The sequence below is a fragment of the Pseudopipra pipra genome, chromosome 13 (genome assembly GCF_036250125.1).
Source record: "Pseudopipra pipra isolate bDixPip1 chromosome 13, bDixPip1.hap1, whole genome shotgun sequence".
Classification (NCBI taxonomy): domain Eukaryota; kingdom Metazoa; phylum Chordata; class Aves; order Passeriformes; family Pipridae; genus Pseudopipra; species Pseudopipra pipra.
Window position 1 is genome coordinate 17,661,460 of NC_087561.1, and position 17,654 is coordinate 17,679,113.

The 17,654-nt window shown below is 49.8% G+C and overlaps 1 protein-coding gene and 1 long non-coding RNA gene across 2 annotated transcripts in view; both read left to right on the forward strand.

Moving 5' to 3' along the window:
• The window catches only part of LOC135421738 (serine/threonine-protein kinase PAK 3-like), a 50,017-nt gene that overhangs the window by 17,963 nt on the left and 14,400 nt on the right, over positions 1-17,654 (forward strand). The window lies entirely within an intron of this gene.
• Positions 13,413-15,383, forward strand: LOC135421604 (uncharacterized). The gene is made up of 2 exons (XR_010434118.1): positions 13,413-13,676; positions 14,478-15,383. It is a non-coding gene; the product is annotated as an uncharacterized LOC135421604 (long non-coding RNA).

Below are 17,654 nucleotides of genomic sequence, written 5' to 3' on the forward strand. Positions count from 1 at the left end.
AACTTTTGTTGTTATTCATAGCTGGGAAGTCCCATTGATGGGGGTTTTGGTATGGTTTGGAATTGGGAAAGGGTTTCTTTCATTCATCGGCTCCAGACCACATTGCCTTTGGAATTCATCCCACTGGCCTGTGTTTGCCCAGTCGTGGTACTTCTATATGAGGAAGAAAGTGCAATTGCAAGTCCAGCCACAATCAGATGGAGAGTGGGGCAGACAAATCCCCCCGCTGGGTACAGGTATTCAACTGGGACCGTAGAGTGTTTGAGTTCTTGACAATTGGGTTTGTATGACCACTTGCAATCTCTGTGCCTGGATGAGAGTCTTCCTCAGCTGAAAAAGCAGAAGGTCAGCCCGTGTGCTCCGAAAGGGCACGTCTGATGCGAGGCTTTCAGAGCAGCAGTCTGAGGGGCTGAGCCCCCGCAGAGCCCGGGCAGAGCGCAGAGCAGCCTCAGCATGCGCAGAGCCAGGCTGGAAGAAGCCCAGCCCGGGGTGCTTGCATCTTTCTGGGACCAGACTAATCTTCCAGACTCGGAGACAAACTGGGTGTGGGCTGCTCCAGAGGGGAATCGTGGCCAGGCATGGAAATGCATGGACTGATGGGATTTGCCACCTTGGGTCTGCACAGGAGTCGAGAAGGGCAAAAGAGAGCAGAGTGATGGAGTCGTTTCTGGCAATGCCTCCTGACCTCTTGGTTGCCTCGTAGCTCCTGGGAAAGGTCGGGAGTGTCTGTGCCACTCTGGACAGAGGGGGAGGGAGCTGGGCTGTTCCACAGGCTTGTGCTCAGGTGAGTGTCCTTTAGGCATCCCAGTTCTGCCCTGGGAACTGAGGCTGACACAGAGGGTGACAGCCTTCCCTGGGAGAGGCCCCACAAAACGGCGGATCCTCATGGCTTGGAGGCTCCCCATGAAATGGCACAACTGACATCATGGAGATTACTAAATGTGGGAGCATTATATGGGGGGTGTGCAAATTTATAAAATATATAGACACACAAGGTACTGTAGAATTATTACCGTTGTATATAGATAGTGTTTTACAGTGCTGTGGGCATACCTGGACTCTGTACTGTCTAGGGCACTTACACAACACCCCATAACTCTCCTGCACTGTAGCCCCTTACATAATGCTCCCTTATATATAGATAATGTACATACTTGTGTGTGTGTATATACAGAGAGACTGTGTAAATAGTGTGTACATATAGTGTGTATATATATGTATATACATATATATACATACACACACATATATATACACACACATATATATATGTATTTGTGTGGGAACAGGAAAAAATTAAAGGAAAAACGGAAAGCTGTGTGTGTGGGAGGGAACTGGGGCTTCCTTCAAGTTGGGAGCGGGACGGCGTGGGGCCGGGGAGCTGTAGGGAGACTCCTCGCCACTGTGCTCAGTGCCTGGCCTCTTCCCCCCCCCACCCCATCGCCCAGGCTGAGAACCGTCGCCGCTGCTGCCTCAGCCTGGGGGCCGCCCCGCCTCATCGGCAACTGTTCTTGCCTCAGCCCTCAGGTGTTTTCCCCTCAGCCCGCACCAGTTTTTCCCTCAACCCTCAGCCATTTTTCCTTCAGATCACAGTCGGTTTTGCCTCAGCCCGGACCAATTTTTCCCTCAACTCGCAGCCGGTTTTGCCTCAGCCCGGACCAATTTTTCCCTCAACCCGCAGCCGGTTTTGCCTCAGCCCACAGCCCTTTCTGCCTCATAACTGCCCCCCCCCCCCGCCTCAGCTGCAGCCGGTTTTGTCTCAGCCCAGAGCCGTTCTCATCTCAGCCCTTGTGCCGCGCTGCTTCAGCCCGCAGCGGTTTTTGCTTCAGCCTGGGGTTCACCCCATCTCAGCTGAGGCCTCAGTGATGCCGGGAAAAGGCGACGGTAGTAAAACTCAAGAGCCACAGGCGCTATGAAGCCGCTAGTTGTTTATTACGCTGCCGGACGCGCGGGGGATGACTCCGCCTGACACGCGCGAGCGCTCCCCCCTCACGGCTCCCGTTTTCTCCCAGCAGGTCATCCATATCCATCGCACGGTTTGACATATTCAGGAACTACCCCAGAGTGGGCGCTGGTCTATGGAAATCTCGGGACACGCCTTCTGGCGCCTGCCCACTTCTCTCGGGTGGTCGTCTCGGGTCCTCTGACTCTGCTCAGGAGAATGAAGAGGAAGAAGTGGAGAAGGAACCTGTGGCTGTTGGAGAAGTAATGCCTGAAGGAATGAAAGCTTTGGTTAGCACTGCCTTTGGTGTCATTCAGAGCTGCAAGTTCCTAATATTTTAGCAGCATTTGTTTTGTCCTAATGTTGATTACGGCTCCTGGAGAAGCCCCAGGTCAAGTCTCAGAAAGCAAGGACTGGCCTGTGCTGGAGCTCTTCCCCTTGGGGAGGGATGGTTAATGCCTGTCTTGTGTTTCCTTTGTCCCAAGCCTAAGGACGTGCCACCCAAGCTGGAGACTCCCAGAAACCTGTCACCTGTGTTCCTCTCCTTCCTGCAGTCTTGCCTGAACTGGAATGTGAGGCCCCGATGGCCCACCAGGCTGCTTCTGCAGGTAAAGTGGCTGCAGGTGAAACAGCTGTCCAGGGATGGGCTTTGTCATCAGCTAAACTCAGAGGCATCAGGAGACCTCCTCTGCTACTAATCTCCAGTCTTGGTGCTTTTCAAATGACAAATAAGTAGCATCACAGAATAATTTGGCTTGGAAGAGACCTTTAAGTGGCATCTAGTCCAACCCCCCTGCAACGAGCAGGGCCATCTTCAACTAGACCAGGTTGCTCAGAGCCTTTCCTCCAAGGAAAGGTCTTCCACCATCTGGTCCTGTCTGTGGTCCTGGCTTGTACTTTCCTTTCTAGTTTAATTTCATTTTATTTTTTTTATTATTCTAAACTTTGCCACTTGAAGTATGTCTGCAATTGATGTGTCACCTGGAAATTTGATCTTTTAGAGCCATTTCCTTTTTTGTGCCATAAAATCAGCCTAATTAATTTTTCCTCTTGTGTTTCTTTGTTTAATCTCAGTGCCTGAAAGCCCTGGACTTCCTTCATTCAAATCGAGTGATCCACAGAGACATCAAAAGTGACAGTATTCTTCTCGGAATGGATGGATCTGTCAAACTGAGTAGGTGTTCTTGGTCAGGCACAGCGTTCCTGGGAGGCAGGGTCTGGGGTTGCCTTTGAGTGCCTGCCAGTTCCCCAGAAGTGGTGCTGGTGGGAGTGCCCAGCCCACTGCTGTAAGCTGAGAGCAGAGTTGCAATGTGCAGAGAGCTCTAGAGAGGATGAGGCTGTCTGCCACAGTCCGTGGGGGGAAGGGAAATGGGACCGGGCACTGCAATAAGGGTTCTGACACAGTTGAGGTCTCGTGCAGCAATGCCACTTTATTTAGGGGCAACAAGGGTTTAAATAAAGTAGGTTTGAGGGGTGGATTCTAACCTGGGGAGGCGCAAGAGATTGACAACTCAGGGAAAAGTGTGATAGGGAGACAGGGGAAAGGTGGGTGGAACTCTCGGGTCTCTGAGGGAATGGGCCAATGGTAGCTCTCCCTGCACTGCGGCAGGCTGTGACCAATCAGCGGCAGAGGAGCGGGAAAACTGGGGAGACAGGGGGAAAAACAACTTTTGGACGGAAAATCTGAGGGAGAAAGGGAGACAATATGGAGGTAGGACAGAATTCATAAAATTTAACAATAAACTGGGGTGCATAAGAATTCATAAACACACAACAATAAACTGGGGAAAAACTGTCAGTCCGGTGGGTGAATTATTCAGTAAGCAACAGGTCCATTTAGATCCCATTTATGTTTTTCCAGGCAGCATATCTCTCCCATTCTGTCTTCTCATCCACCACAGCTGTCAAGAGTGCCTTTGGTTTGGGTATGTCCCTTCCAGAGGAAACAGCACAGCCACTCTTCCAGCTAGATTCAACACTGTGCTCTCAGACTGAGAGTGGGGAATTCTTGTGCTTGCTTTCATAATTCAAGCTGGTTTTAACAGTACTTGTTTTTGTCTGCAGTTGATTTTGGCTTCTGTGCTTGGCTTAATCCCTGGGAGAAGAAACGGTGGTCACTCGTTGGGACTCCTTTCTATATGGCACCAGAAATGTTGAGAGGAGACAAATATGATGCCAAAGTGGATATCTGGGCCCTTGGGATCACGGCACTAGAAATGGTGGATGGTCCTACACAGGTAAGGTGCAAATACTGTCAGAGAGCCCTGCCTTTCTCCCCTGAGCCATATCTTTCTCCCACTCACATCAGCTTGAACTAGTCCCACCAAGGCCCACATCTAAAAGTGTCCTGGAGCACATCTGCTCACAGGAGAAGTGACATGTGCCAGTGCAGAAATGGGCAGTTTTGGCCTCCAACAATGCTTGAATTCCTCCTGTGCTCTTTGAACTCCCTTGGAGCTGGATCTCCCAATGGCAGGAATTTTTCAGCAGCAGGATTCTCCCGTTGGAGAATTACTGTGAAAAGCATTTCAAGGGGATCTGCAGGCCAGAAGTCTTTTCAAACTTGGACCAGTGCCCACTGCTTACTTGAGCCTTTCAGGGCAGGTCACTGCTTCTAGTACTGCCACAAGTATGTATTAGCCAGTACATTTCTAAAAGTAGGTTCTAGCACAGCTCCTTGTAGTAAGCCAATGTATTTCCAGGTTTGCAGTTGTAGATGCTAATTCCCTAAAATGAAATGACCCGCTCTTACACCAAAGGAGTGTGCAATAGGCCAGGAAGGTATACGGGGATAAAACCCCATGACTAACAGCTGAAACCAAGTTAAATGCTGCACAGTTAATTCCTGAGGAAGGCAACAATTATGGAAAATGTCAGTCTTCCAGTCTATCTGAAAAAGGTCCCTGACTTTTCTTGGAAGACTTCTTTTGGATTGCATTTGCCTTGCAGAAGGCAGCAAAAAGAGTTGAAGGCAATTAGCAGGACTGGTCTGGATGCTGAAAATTCTCTGCTTCCTTAAGCTCAAATGTTGATCAGGGCTCCTGGAGAAGCCCCAGGTCAAGTCTCAGAAAGCAAGGACTGGCCTGTGCTGGAGCTCTTCCCCTTGGGGAGGGATGGTTAATGGTTGCCTTGTGTCTTTTGTCCCAGCCTAAGTACAAGCCACCCAAGCTGAAAACTCGCAGAAACCTGTTGCCGGTGTTCCGTTCCTTCCTGGAGTCCTGCCTGAAACGGAATGAGAAGCGTCGATGGACGGCCGAGCAGCTGCTGAAGGTAAAGTGGCTGCAGGTGAAACAGCTGTCCCTCCTGCCCCACACTTTGAGGTTTCTGCCACCCAAGGAGGGACAGCTGAGCGGGCCTTGTCCCAGCCCCATTTGCTGCCTGGCACATTCAAGCAGGCCAGAAGTGCTCCAGGGTTCTGGCAGGTTTTGTGGCAGAGAGAGGGAGCTGCACAAGGTGCCACTGGGCTGTCCCTGCTGGGAAGGAAGGTGGCAGCCAGCACAGGGAGGGGCAGGGGTGGAATGCACACACTGCTCTCCCTGCAAGCCAGAGCTGAGTCCATCAGCGCTCTGCCCCTTGTGTCCCTGCTCTTGTCTGGGTGCTGAGAACCTCCACCTCAGTGCTCTTCAGAACAATACACAGGCCTGCATCCTCCTGGGGTTGACCTTGCTTAGAGGTACAGGAATTTCCCGAGGAGGGGCTTATGCTCCTCATCAGTTTTCACTCCTAAAATAGTCCAGGTCTTTAGAGAAGAGGAACCTAAGGGAGTCCTTTGAGTTTTCTGAAATGGAAAAAGGCCCGAGACAGCAAGTGGCATTCCCGAGCACTGGCAAGGCAAACCTCCTTGCTGCAGAGACCTTGAGAAATTGATTAAGGGCCTTAGGGGCCATGTTTGCCTGTGATAGCAAGGTCCTGGACATGAAGTTGGAGGTGTAGATGGTGCCCTCAGTCCTCCTGATGTGTATTGCTGGTAACCAGAGGAATCCCGCTGGAGCCTGTGGGAAACTGCATTTGGAAAGTAATGGCTCCTTTCTTTCTGTGTTTTTTCCTTTGGGCAGCATCCATTTTTAGAAAAATCCGGTAGTCTCAACAACATGAGGCCTCTGCTCGAAGCAATCAGGAGATTCCTTACAGAGAGGTTCACAACACCATCACCAGAACCTCTGCTGGCTCCCTCTGTTTCTGGACAAGAGAGTAAGGAAGAGCAAGCAGAGAAGGAAAACGACAAAGCAAAGCCTGAAGGAGTGAAATCAGTAAGTGCCAGCTTTGGTTAGCACTGCCTTTGGTGTCATTCAGAGCTGCAAGTTCCTGAGCAGCCAGTGCTTGCCATGCATGGCTGAAGAGTGTGAGGGCTGTAGCCCTGCCATGACATGGTGCTTCAGCCCAGCCACTGACACCTGGAAAAGAGGTTTTGAACTTCCAAGCTGAGTCAGACTGTCCCTTTCAGGACACACAGCAATAACTGTGCCCTAGAGGGTAGTTGCCCCTCTGCACAACCTAGTTGAGAAAATGCATGAAAATTGAAGAGAAAACTGCCCATGAACTCGTGTAAATCCTGTCTTTTTTTCTCGTCCATTCACTTTGTGAAGTGGGCAGCAAAAGACAGTTTAAGAGCCCAACTTGTGGCCAAGTCTTCCGAAGGGTTTGCATTTGAAATAGGATCCTGGGGCACCTCTGCAAGCCACCTTTCTGACATAAACTAATTCTTGCCACAGATCCTCAAGAGCTCACCAATGGCAGCTGTTGCTGCAGCACCACAGTCTGAAGAAATCTCCTTTCCCGACACTGAAATGCCAAGCACAAGCACCGGGAAAGGAGACACTCAGAAGAAAAGCACTCCAAAGGAAATCACGCACCGGCCGCCAAAGCTATTGCCACTAACACGACGTTTCCTTGATGACCTCAGTACGTATCACGTATTTCCTGGCTGGTACAGCAGTCCATGGTATGCATGTCAGCTTTAGTTCTACTAAAGGAAGAGAGGAAGCAACAGAGCACTGTGGCTGTTCCTTCTGCTGAATCACACGGAGTGTTTCTCTCCAAGAAAATAAGGGCTCTGTTGCACCAGCTCTCCTTAATTTTTGTAGACAACAAACTCTTGCATTGGTGCCTGTTCTTTTCTGATTTCTGTCTGCTCTGAGCATTCCTCCATGTGCGTGGTTTCCTGTCAAGGTAAAGCCTCAAAAGACTGTGGAAAATCAGTCTTTGTGGAGCCACCTGTGCTTCAGAGCTGCCTCTGCTGTTGTGGTTATTGTTGTTGTTGTTGTTGTTGTTGTTACCAGCTGACTACAAAGGGCTCACAGCCCTGCACAGTGGGGCTGCCTTTTGGATCTGCTGCAAGGTGGTATCTTCACATGAGCATCTTTCATGTTGTTTCTTTCAGAGGGCATTGTGAGTGAGGGGAACCCTACGAAGAAATACACTGTACAGCAGATAATTGGCCAAGGGTAAGTCCAATCTCAGCTACTTCTACAAAACCATGGGCCAGGGATTTTGCTGGTGTCATATCAAGCATGCAGTCAGGCAAGCTGCAAACATGGGCAGACACTGGGCTTACATCCTCCTGTCTGTCAGTCCTGATCAGTATTTAATAACTGTGGTCAGAAGGCATTGTCAAAGACAACTCAATGCTGGCAGTCTCTTGCCTGTAACAAGGAGCAGGACATGGAGTATGTCCTATGTTTTCTCCTGGCCACCCTGCATGGCAGAGGGCTGCTGGGCTGCTGGGCTGCTGGGCTGCTGGCTGAAGTCGAGTGTTTTATAAACACTCTGGGCAGCAGAGCTCTGCTCTCTGGGCTGGCTTTCTCACCCAGGGCCTAAACGCCTTCTCCTTTCTTGGCTGCTGCTCTGTTTCTAGGTCTTGTGGAAGAGTTTTCCGAGGAGTTGACATTGATACAGGAAGACGGGTAAGGGCAGCACCCCCGGCAGATTGTGCAGCTCTCGAGTGCTTTCCCCTCCGCTGGGAGCTGTGGCCACAGCTCTGGGTGGCCACGAGATCTTTGCTGCAGAGACTGTTCCTCTGAGGGCAGACAAGTGTCAGCCTGCAAGACACGGTTTGGACAGACCTTGTCCTTATTAAGTCCCCAAAAGAACACAAGGAGGGCAGGGGTATCTTTCAGAGAAGGACACCTTTGCTCAGACTTATTTACTGACTATGCTAATGCATCAGCTACTTGGTGGCTCCTTACCCAGCTGCAGTGCTGCACTTGGGAAGTGCACTTACACAGGAGTCTGCAAGGGATCTAAAGGCCCTGAGCGCTGCTCATAACCCCGGCCACATCCATAAAATACCCTAGAATGGGTTATTCCTTTTCAAACCCAGAAAAGAACTGCAAATAGGAACTGGGTTAAAAACGTTCTTTAGAGTTGCAAAATCCAACTTCAACATGTTACAAAGTTCTGGGATTGTATTTTTTTGTGTAACCCTCATGACCTTTTAGGATGGGATTTCCTCCATTACGGATTGATTGTTTGCAGACCATTTGTCCAGAGTTTACAAGGCAAAATGTCTATAGCCATGTGTCCTGTAACTGGCACACAAGGGCGAGCGGAGGAATCGCCTCTTGTCCTGTCAGTTAAGAAGCTCTGGTGTCTAATCCCAGGCAGTTTGGCCCACCCTGGCTCCATCATTCCAAAGACACCTGCTTCATGTGCGTTGTGGTCCCGTGCAACAGACTTCTCAAGTCTGTGGCTTTCAATCTCCTTTTAGGTGGCCATCAAGAAGATTTTTGTTCTCGACAGAAAGAACAAAAGGGAGCTTGTTGTAACTGAGGTAGCAGTCCTGAAGAGAATGAGGCACCCCAATATCATTCGCTATATAGACAGGTGAGTGGTTCTGGGATTATCACGTTGAGGTTCATTGACAAACTGCAAGCCAAAGGCTAAAAAGCCACTTTGGTCACTGGAAGAACATGGAGCTCTTCATTATTTTATAACTCCTCCACCTGCAGTGGACGGGAGGTGCAGGGCACAGGTATCTTAGCTCCTTCAGGGAGGAGCTTGCCTTGTGTCTGCCTTGGCCTTTTCTGGTAATAGGTAGTTTGAAGCGTGTCTTCCAAAACCTGCATCTGCCATGTCTTCCTAAAGCCACAGCCCTTCAGTTCACTACCTCCCTGTTCTTTTGGGGTCTGGTTTTTTTCAAACTGATCATCTTTTCTTTGCCTTAATGATAGGTGCTGATAAACCCACCTAGAAATTATTGCCCTTGGGGTTTTCCCTCTACTTTTTGTTGCTGTGGATGCCAGGAAGACTTGGCTCTTGTTTGCACAACCACACAATGTGCCAGGTTTTAAATGGTTTTCCCTGTTTCTGAATGCACTTTATGCAATGCTTTCCAAGGGGTTGACCAACATCTGCCCTCAGTGGTGCACACCCTCCTCCCATGGAGAAGTCTGTGCTGCCTGCTTCCTGGAGTTCAGGCTGGAAGGGATGAGTTAAGATGATGAAGCAGCTGATGGCAATGTCCTGGTTCCAGATTTCTCTCTGCTGTCACTAAACTGCATTTTTGCCTTGCTTGCCATCTAAGACATCTCCTTTTTCACAGATGAGCCTTTCTCATTTAGCCTGCTCAGATTCTTTCTTCATTTACAAGTGACCTGGCAAGAAAACTCAACTGCAGTCTTTCCCATAAGGTCATTTAGCTGGGCCCATTCATCTCCATGCTGTGGGTTTCTTCTTTCAGCTACCTTTTCAATGAACAACTCTGGCTGGTGATGGAATACGTGGAGGGATGCTCCTTAGCTACTGTGGTTTTCATACAAGCTCTTGAGGAAGAGATGATAGCCTCTATCAGTCGGGAGGTAAGGGATGCTTCTGACAGGTTGGACAGGAGGGTTCTTTGCAAAAGGTGGTAAGAACAGGAGTGATTTCCTGTTCAGAGCTTTGTTTCTGCGTTGCTGTTATGATGTGGAGAAGAAAAGAGCATCCAAGTGAACGGCCTGCCAGTCTCACTGCATTTCTTGTACTCTGTTATTGTACTCCTATAATGTTGTTGTACTTTCTTTTTCAGTTTAATTTCATTTTGTTTTATTTATTATTCCAAACTTTGCCACTTGAGGTATGTCTGCAATTGATGTGTCACCTGGAAATTTGATCTTTTAGAGCCATTTCCTTTTTTGTGGGATAAAATCAGCCTAATTAATTTTTCCTCTTGTGTTTCTGTGTTTAATCTCAGTGCCTGAAAGGACTGGACTTCCTTCACTCAAATCTAGTGTTCCACAGAAACATCGAAAATGGCAGTATTCTTCTCGGAATGGATGGATCTGTCAAATTGAGTAGGCGTTCCTGGTCAGGCACTGGGAGGCAGGATATATGTATTATATGTATATATATATGTGTATATATACAGTGTTTATGTAAATATATATTGTTTGTATCTATAGTATATGTATATATGTATATAATGTAATATATGTGTATAATGTATATATGTAATATGTATTTTTATAGACATTTGGAGGCCCTTCTATAGGTGCTACACACTGTAGAGAGAGGTATAATATCGTGTATAGGATAATGTATGATATCTTCAGTAAACGATACCCTGTATTTATCGGGGTGTGTGTTGCGTCGGTACCTGGCCATGGTTTTACCTGGACGGATGGAAGGATGGGTAGGTGAATGGATACAGATCGCCCTCTCGCGGCTGCCAGCGGGGCAGGCGGAGGCAGAAGTCCCTGAATATGTGTTTGTGTAAACCTTTTGCTTCAGTCACTTCACATTGAAGTTATGAAAGGCCGAAATGAAACATTTCCCACCCATTTCCCCCGTTTTCATTTCCGCGGGACTCTCTGCTGAAGGTGGCCTGAGTATGTACATAAATGCAGCACCCTCCAAAAAACCCTGTTTTTCCCACAAGTTGTTAAAAAATACTGCCCAGCTGTTAGGAACTGGAGCCCACAGCGAGGGGGCATCGTCCCTGCCCAGCCTGGGCTATCGTGCGGGGAACAGGCAGCCTTGCTTCACCTGGGATTCACTGGGGAAGCCAGACCCCTTGTAAATCAGCACAGCCAGTCGTGTTCCCAGCTTGGGAACTCAGCTCCTTCTGATGGGCAAACCCTGTCTGTTCCAGCTACTTCCAAGAAATAATAAATGCAGATGTACAGACATTCTGCTTGGCCTGTACTCTGTACTCTATAGGGCATTTGCACGACACCCCATAACTCTCCTGCACTGTAGCCCCTTATATAATGCTCCCTTATATATAGATAATGTACATACTTGTGTGTGTGTATATATAGAGAGACTGTAAATAGTGTGTACATATAGTGTGTATATATATGTATAAACATATATATACATACACACACATATATATATACACATATATATATGTATTTGTGTAGGAACAGGAAAAAATTAAAGGAAAAACGAAAAGGTGTGGGGGGGACGGGACGGGACTGGGGCTTCCTTCAAGTTGGGAGCGGGACGGCGTGGGGCCGGGGAGCTGTAGGGAGACTCCTCGCCACTGTGCTCAGTGCCTGGCCTCTTCCCCCCCCCACCCCATCGCCCAGGCTGAGAACCGTCGCCGCTGCTGCCTCAGCCTGGGGGCCGCCCCGCCTCATCGGCAACTGTTCTTGCCTCAGCCCTCAGGGGTTTTCCCCTCAGCCCGCACCACTTTTTCCCTCAACCCTCAGCCATTTTTCCTTCAGATCACAGTCGGTTTTGCCTCAGCCCGCACCAGTTTTTCCCTCAGCCCGCAGCCGGTTTTGCCTCAGCCCACAGCCCTTTCTGCCTCATAACTGCCCCCCCCCCCCCCGCCTCAGCTGCAGCCGGTTTTGTCTCAGCCCAGAGCCATTCTCATCTCAGCCCTTGTGCCCCGCTGCTTCAGCCCGCAGCGGTTTTGCTTCAGCCTGGGGATCACCCCATCTCAGCTGAGGCCTCGGTGATGCCGGGAAAAGGCCACGGTAGTAAAACTCAAGAGCCACAGGCGCTATGAAGCCGCTAGTTGTTTATTACGCTGCCGGACGCGCGGGGGATGACTCCGCCTGACACGCGCGAGCGCTCCCCCCTCACGGCTCCCGTTTTCTCCCAGCAGGTCATCCATATCCATCGCACGGTTTGACATATTCAGGAACTACCCCAGAGTGGTATGGATTTCTATGGAAATCTCGGGACACGCCTTCTGGCGCCTGCCCACTTCTCTCGGGTGGTCGTCTCGGGTCCTCTGACTCCCGTCAGGAGAATGAAGAGGAAGAAGTGGAGAAGGAACCTGTGGCTGTTGGAGAAGTAATGCCTGAAGGAATGAAAGCTTTGGTTAGCACTGCCTTTGGTGTCATTCAAAGCTGCAAGTTCCTAATATTTTAGCAGCATTTGTTTTGTCCTAATGTTGATTACGGCTCCTGGAGAAGCCCCAGTTCAAGTCTCAGAAAGCAAGGACTGGCCTGTGCTGGAGCTCTTCCCCTCGGGGAGGGATGGATCTGTAAAATTGAGTAGGTGTTCTTGGTCAGGCACAGCGTTCCTGGGAGGCAGGGTCTGGGGTTGCCTTTGAGTGCCTGCCAGTTCCCCAAAAGTGGTGCTGGTGGGAGTGCCCAGCCCACTGCTGTAAGCTGAGAGCAGAGTTGCAATGTGCAGAGAGCTCTAGAGAGGATGAGGCTGTCAAGAGTGCCTTTGGTTTGGGTATGTCCCTTCCAGAGGAAACAGAGCACAGCCACTCTTCCAGCTAGATTCAACACTGTGCTCTCAGACTGAGAGTGGGGAATTCTTGTGCTTGCTTTCATAATTCAAGCCGGTTTTAACAGTACTTGTTTTTCTCTGCAGTTGATTTTGGCTTCTGTGCTTGGCTTACACCCTGGCAGAAGAAACAGTGGTCATTCCTTGGGACTCCTTTCTATATGGCCCCAGAAATGTTGACAGGAGACAAATATGATGCCAAAGTGGACATCTGGGCCCTTGGGATCATGGCACTAGAAATGGTGGATGGTCCTACACAGGTAAGGTGCAAATAGTGTCAGAGAGCCCTGCCTTTCTCCCCTGAGCCATATCTTTCTCCCACTCACATCAGCTTGAACTAGTCCCACCAAGGCCCACGTCTAAAAGTGTCCTGGAGCACATCTGCTCACAGGAGAAGTGACATGTGCCAGTGCAGAAATGGGCCGTTTTGGCCTCCAACAATGCTTGAATTCCTCCTGTGCTCTTTGAACTCCCTTGGAGCTGGATCTCCCAATGGCAGGAATTTTTCAGCAGCAGGATTCTCCCATTGGAGAATTACTGTGAAAAGCATTTCAAGGGGATCTGCAGGCCAGAAGTCTTTTCAAACTTGGACCAGTGCCCACTGCTTACTTGAGCCTTTCAGGGCAGGTCACTGCTTCTAGTACTGCCACAAGTATGTATTAGCCAGTACATTTCATTTTCTCCCAGCAGGTCATCCATATCCATCGCACGGTTTGACATATTCAGGAACTACCCCAGAGTGGTATGGATTTCTATGGAAATCTCGGGACACGCCTTCTGGCGCCTGCCCACTTCTCTCGGGTGGTCGCAGGGGATGAAGGCTTCGAGTCTGCCTCTCACCGAACGGTTCCCCTCGCTCTCGGAGCATGCACAGTCTCTCAGCACCTTCCCCTCAGCAGGCAGCAAAGAGAGAGACCCCCTCACACACACCCGCTGCTCCGTCGCCCTGATATTCCACTGTAGCAGACAGAAAGGCTAGTCAGGGCCCCAGAAAATCTTACACGCACACAGAAGTTGGATAGGAGAAGGATTTAAGAGCTCCATGTCCACTGAGGGTTCCAACCCTGTAGGTTTCCCACAAGCCTAAGGGAATTTGGTTTTTGCAGGTGCACCAAGAGCTCAGTGCTGGGCAGAGAACTTTCTTGGGAGAAAGTCTGACTTGAGTGGCTATGGGAGAAGTGGCCAAAGGGGGGAGAACGGGCAGGAAGCACCCACGGGGGCACCCCCACTCTGACAGCTGCTCCAAGGGCTCCCTGCCACGTGTGGAACACGGACGTGTCCCTGAGGGATTGACAACAAATGCTGTCCATGTCAGGCAATCACAGCTGTTCTGAATGTCCTCCAAGCCTCTCCACAGTAAAAGGGGAGAAGCCCCGCTTGGTACAGCGAGGGCTGTGCCGTGAGGGCTGCTGGGGAGGAATCTCACTCTTCCTGGAGTCAGCTACTGTTGTCAAATACCTCTGAAATCCTCGGGATAACAGAACCCTCAAACCCTGCATTGCTAGTGTTAAAAAGCAAGGCGTTATTTTATTCACAGCACTATGGGCTGTGGGTGACTAGCCAACAGCCTCCACACAGACACGGATTCAAAACTTATTATTCCATTTTTCCATGGAAGAGCAGAGTTGATTTCCAGATGAGTTTTAGGCAGAAAGATGAGCTTTACATCAGGAGGTAAGCTGACAAGTCACTGCGAGAAAGGGAGGTCAGGCTCCAACAGGAGAGCAAGATTCAACATTCCAGGGGTCAAGAAGCCACCCAAAACCATTGCAGCGTGGGGAACCTTGAACGGCTGTTTCCGTGATGTCACAGGACTGTTGCCCCACTGTCGCTGTGATGTCACTGAAGTGCTGGGTGGCCACTGCAGTGTCCGTGGAACGCTCTCATTCAGGCACCAAGGGCCTCGGCTTGCGGTGCAGTTCGTCACGTGCTCGTCGCAGAGGAGTCTTCGGATTGAGGATTTCTCAGCGGAGAGTTGTGAACGGGCGTCCAAGAGGATTTTTCAGATCGAGGAGCTCTCAGTGGAGACCCTGCAAACCAGAGAGCGGTTTTCTTTTCCCCCCCCCCCCAAGGGGCTGTGCCCCTTGGACTGCAGCACAGCTTTGCTGAAATGTTTCGGCAAATCTGCGCTGCAGTTCATGATTTTGTGCTGTTTTCATCAAATTTATATTTTTCTCCAGACAGGTCCTGCCAGGTGACGGAGTTCCCGAGAGGTGAGTAGTGTTTGTTCCTGGGGGCAGCATACCTGGCTTTGGCATGGCTGTGTTCTTTATGCTCTTCCTTAGGCACTGAGATGATTTAGAAACAAAACTGCCCTTAAGATGCCCTTAGTTTGGTAGAACTCCTGTCAACAGCTTTGTCTGAAAAGGGGGGGGTCTGTGTGTGGACAGCATTTGGAATGGAACTTGAGGGGGTTCTGTGCCCTCCACTGGATAGCCTGTGGAGTCTGCAATTTCCTCACTTTGCTGGTTCTACCAGTACGACTTCCAAAATGCAGGCTTGGGAGAGCTTCTCAGAAGTTCTTCTAAAAACTGTTCAGTTATCTCCAGAACTGAGGGGAAAGCATCCTTTTTGCTAAATTCCATAATTAAAGGATTTGATCACACCAATGACCTCTGAGATAAAATGCCAGCTTCCAAACAGTGCAGGCTCCTGAACCCAGGAGCTGTTCGTGTGCTAGAATGGCTAGAGGGGATTTTTTGGACAGTTTTTCTGGGGAACCATTTTCCGCAAGCTAAAGAGAACTGATGCTTGCCATTTATTAAAAGAAAAACCAAAAGCCAACAGAACAGAAAAAGGAAAAAAAAAAAAAGAAGAGGAAATTTCTTTAGCTCTTCAGCTAAAGCTGCTTTAGCTCTTGGGTAGAACAGAAGCATTGACTGTTAATGGACAGTTTACATTTGCTTGATGGAGTTTCTATTTGTTTTATTTCCTGGGAAAACAGCATAAAAAATAGACAGGAAACTGTAGAAGATGAATATGGGGTTTTGTCCTCTTCTCTTGCTTGCTGTGCAAAAGAACTGCTGCTCCTGGAGAGATGTTGTGAAAGAAAAATGCTCTTTATTTGGGTTGCCTTGTGTGATGGGATTCCCCACAAGAGGCAGTTTTCTGACAGCGTCTGGTTCATTTTGCCTTGCCCATTGCAGACGGAATCACCAGTGGATATGGAGGTGGACAGAGAGCAGCCCATCCTTCTGTGAGTGGAAAAGGAAGCTTTGACGTTCCTAGTTTTTAAGAATCATGGAGCGAGCTGTGAGCTTGGCCTGCTACAACAGAGTGCCAGCCTGAGAGGCTGAAAGCAAGTCCATGAAAGAAAGTCCATGTCAGTGCCTTTGCAGCAGCAGCAGCAGCAGCAGCAGCCAAGGCATCCCTGGCTGTTTTCTCATTTTCTGTTCAAGAGCTTTTAAACAGAGGAAGATCTGGGTTTGCAGGCAGAAGATTTTTTGCTGATTTTAGCCATGGTGGGATATCTAAGTCAGAGCAATATGCAGCACTGTCTAACTAGTTGGTAAAGAGAGCAAATTTGGGACAATGGGATGTAATGCCCTGCCACTGAGAGGCAGCTGGGACTGTGGAGGGATTTCAACTCCCCTAATTTGATAGAGAGTTAAATTGGCCTGGGACATACGCACTGTAGAACTGAGGCCCGTAGGACCAAGTGCATGTTAATGGCTGTCTTGTGTTTCCTTTGTCCCAATCCCAAGGACGTGCCAACCCAGCTGGAGACTCCCAGAAATCCACCGTCTATGTTCCGATCCTTCCTGCAGTCTTACCTGTACGGGAATGTGAGGCCCCGATGGCCCACCAAGCAGCTTCTGCAGACAAAGTGGCTGGAGGTGAAACAGCTGTCTAGGGATGGGCTTTGTCATCAGCCAAACTCAGAGGCATCAGGAGGCCTCCTCTCCTACTAATCTCCAGTCTTAGTGCTTTTCAAAAGACAAATAAGTAGCATCCTAGAATAATTACGCTTGGAAGGGACCTTTAAGTGGCATCTAGTCCAACCCCCCTGCAACGAGCAGGGACATCTTCAACTAGACTGGGTTGCTCAGAGCCCTGTCCCACCTGACCAGGGATGGGGTATCCACTTCCTGTGCCAGTGTTTCAGCACCCTCATTCTAAACAATGACTTCCTCAGATGTAACCAGAATCTCTCCTCTTCCACTTGAAAACCATGACCCTTTGTCCCATTGCAACCGGGCCCTTTGAAAAAATGTCCCCTTGAAGGATTGAAAGGCCACAATAAGCTCTCCCTGGCACCTTCTCTTCTCCAGTGCCATCTGTCTTGGCCTTTCCTCCGAGGCAAGGTCTTCCACCATCTGGTCCTGTCTGTGGCCCTGGCTTGTACTTTGGGAGGACACTTGGTTGTACCTGGTGGCAAAAGACCTGGAGTAGAATAATAGCAGGTCCAGAGGCTGCAATGGTGTTGGTGGAGGGGGACCCAAGGAAGCAGTCCCAGCCAAGCGATCGGAGAATTGCCTGTGAGAAGGAAGGGGCTGTGGGGAGCTCACTGCGAGCCTCAGAGGGGGCCCAGCTTGTCCCTCCTGCCCCACTCTTTGAGGTTTCTGCCACTCAAGGAGGGACAGCTGAGCGGGCCTTGTCCCAGCCCCATTTGCTGCCTGGCACATTCAAGCAGGCCAGAAGTGCTCCAGGGTTCTGGCAGGTTTTGTGGCAGAGAGAGGGAGCTGCACAAGGTGCCACTGGGCTGTCCCTGCTGGGAAGGAAGGTGGCAGCCAGCACAGGGAGGGGCAGGGGTGGAATGCACACACTGCTCTCCCTGCAAGCCAGAGCTGAGTCCATCAGCGCTCTGCCCCTTGTGTCCCTGCTCTTGTCTGGGTGCTGAGAACCTCCACCTCAGTGCTCTTCAGAACAATACACAGGCCTGCATCCTCCTGGGGTTGACCTTGCTTAGAGGTACGGGAATTTCCCGAGGAGGGGCTTATGCTCCTCATCAGTTTTCACACCTAAAATAGCCCAGGTCTTTAGAGAAGAGGAACCTAAGGGAGTCCTTTGAGTTTTCTGAAATGGAAAAAGGCCCGAGACAGCA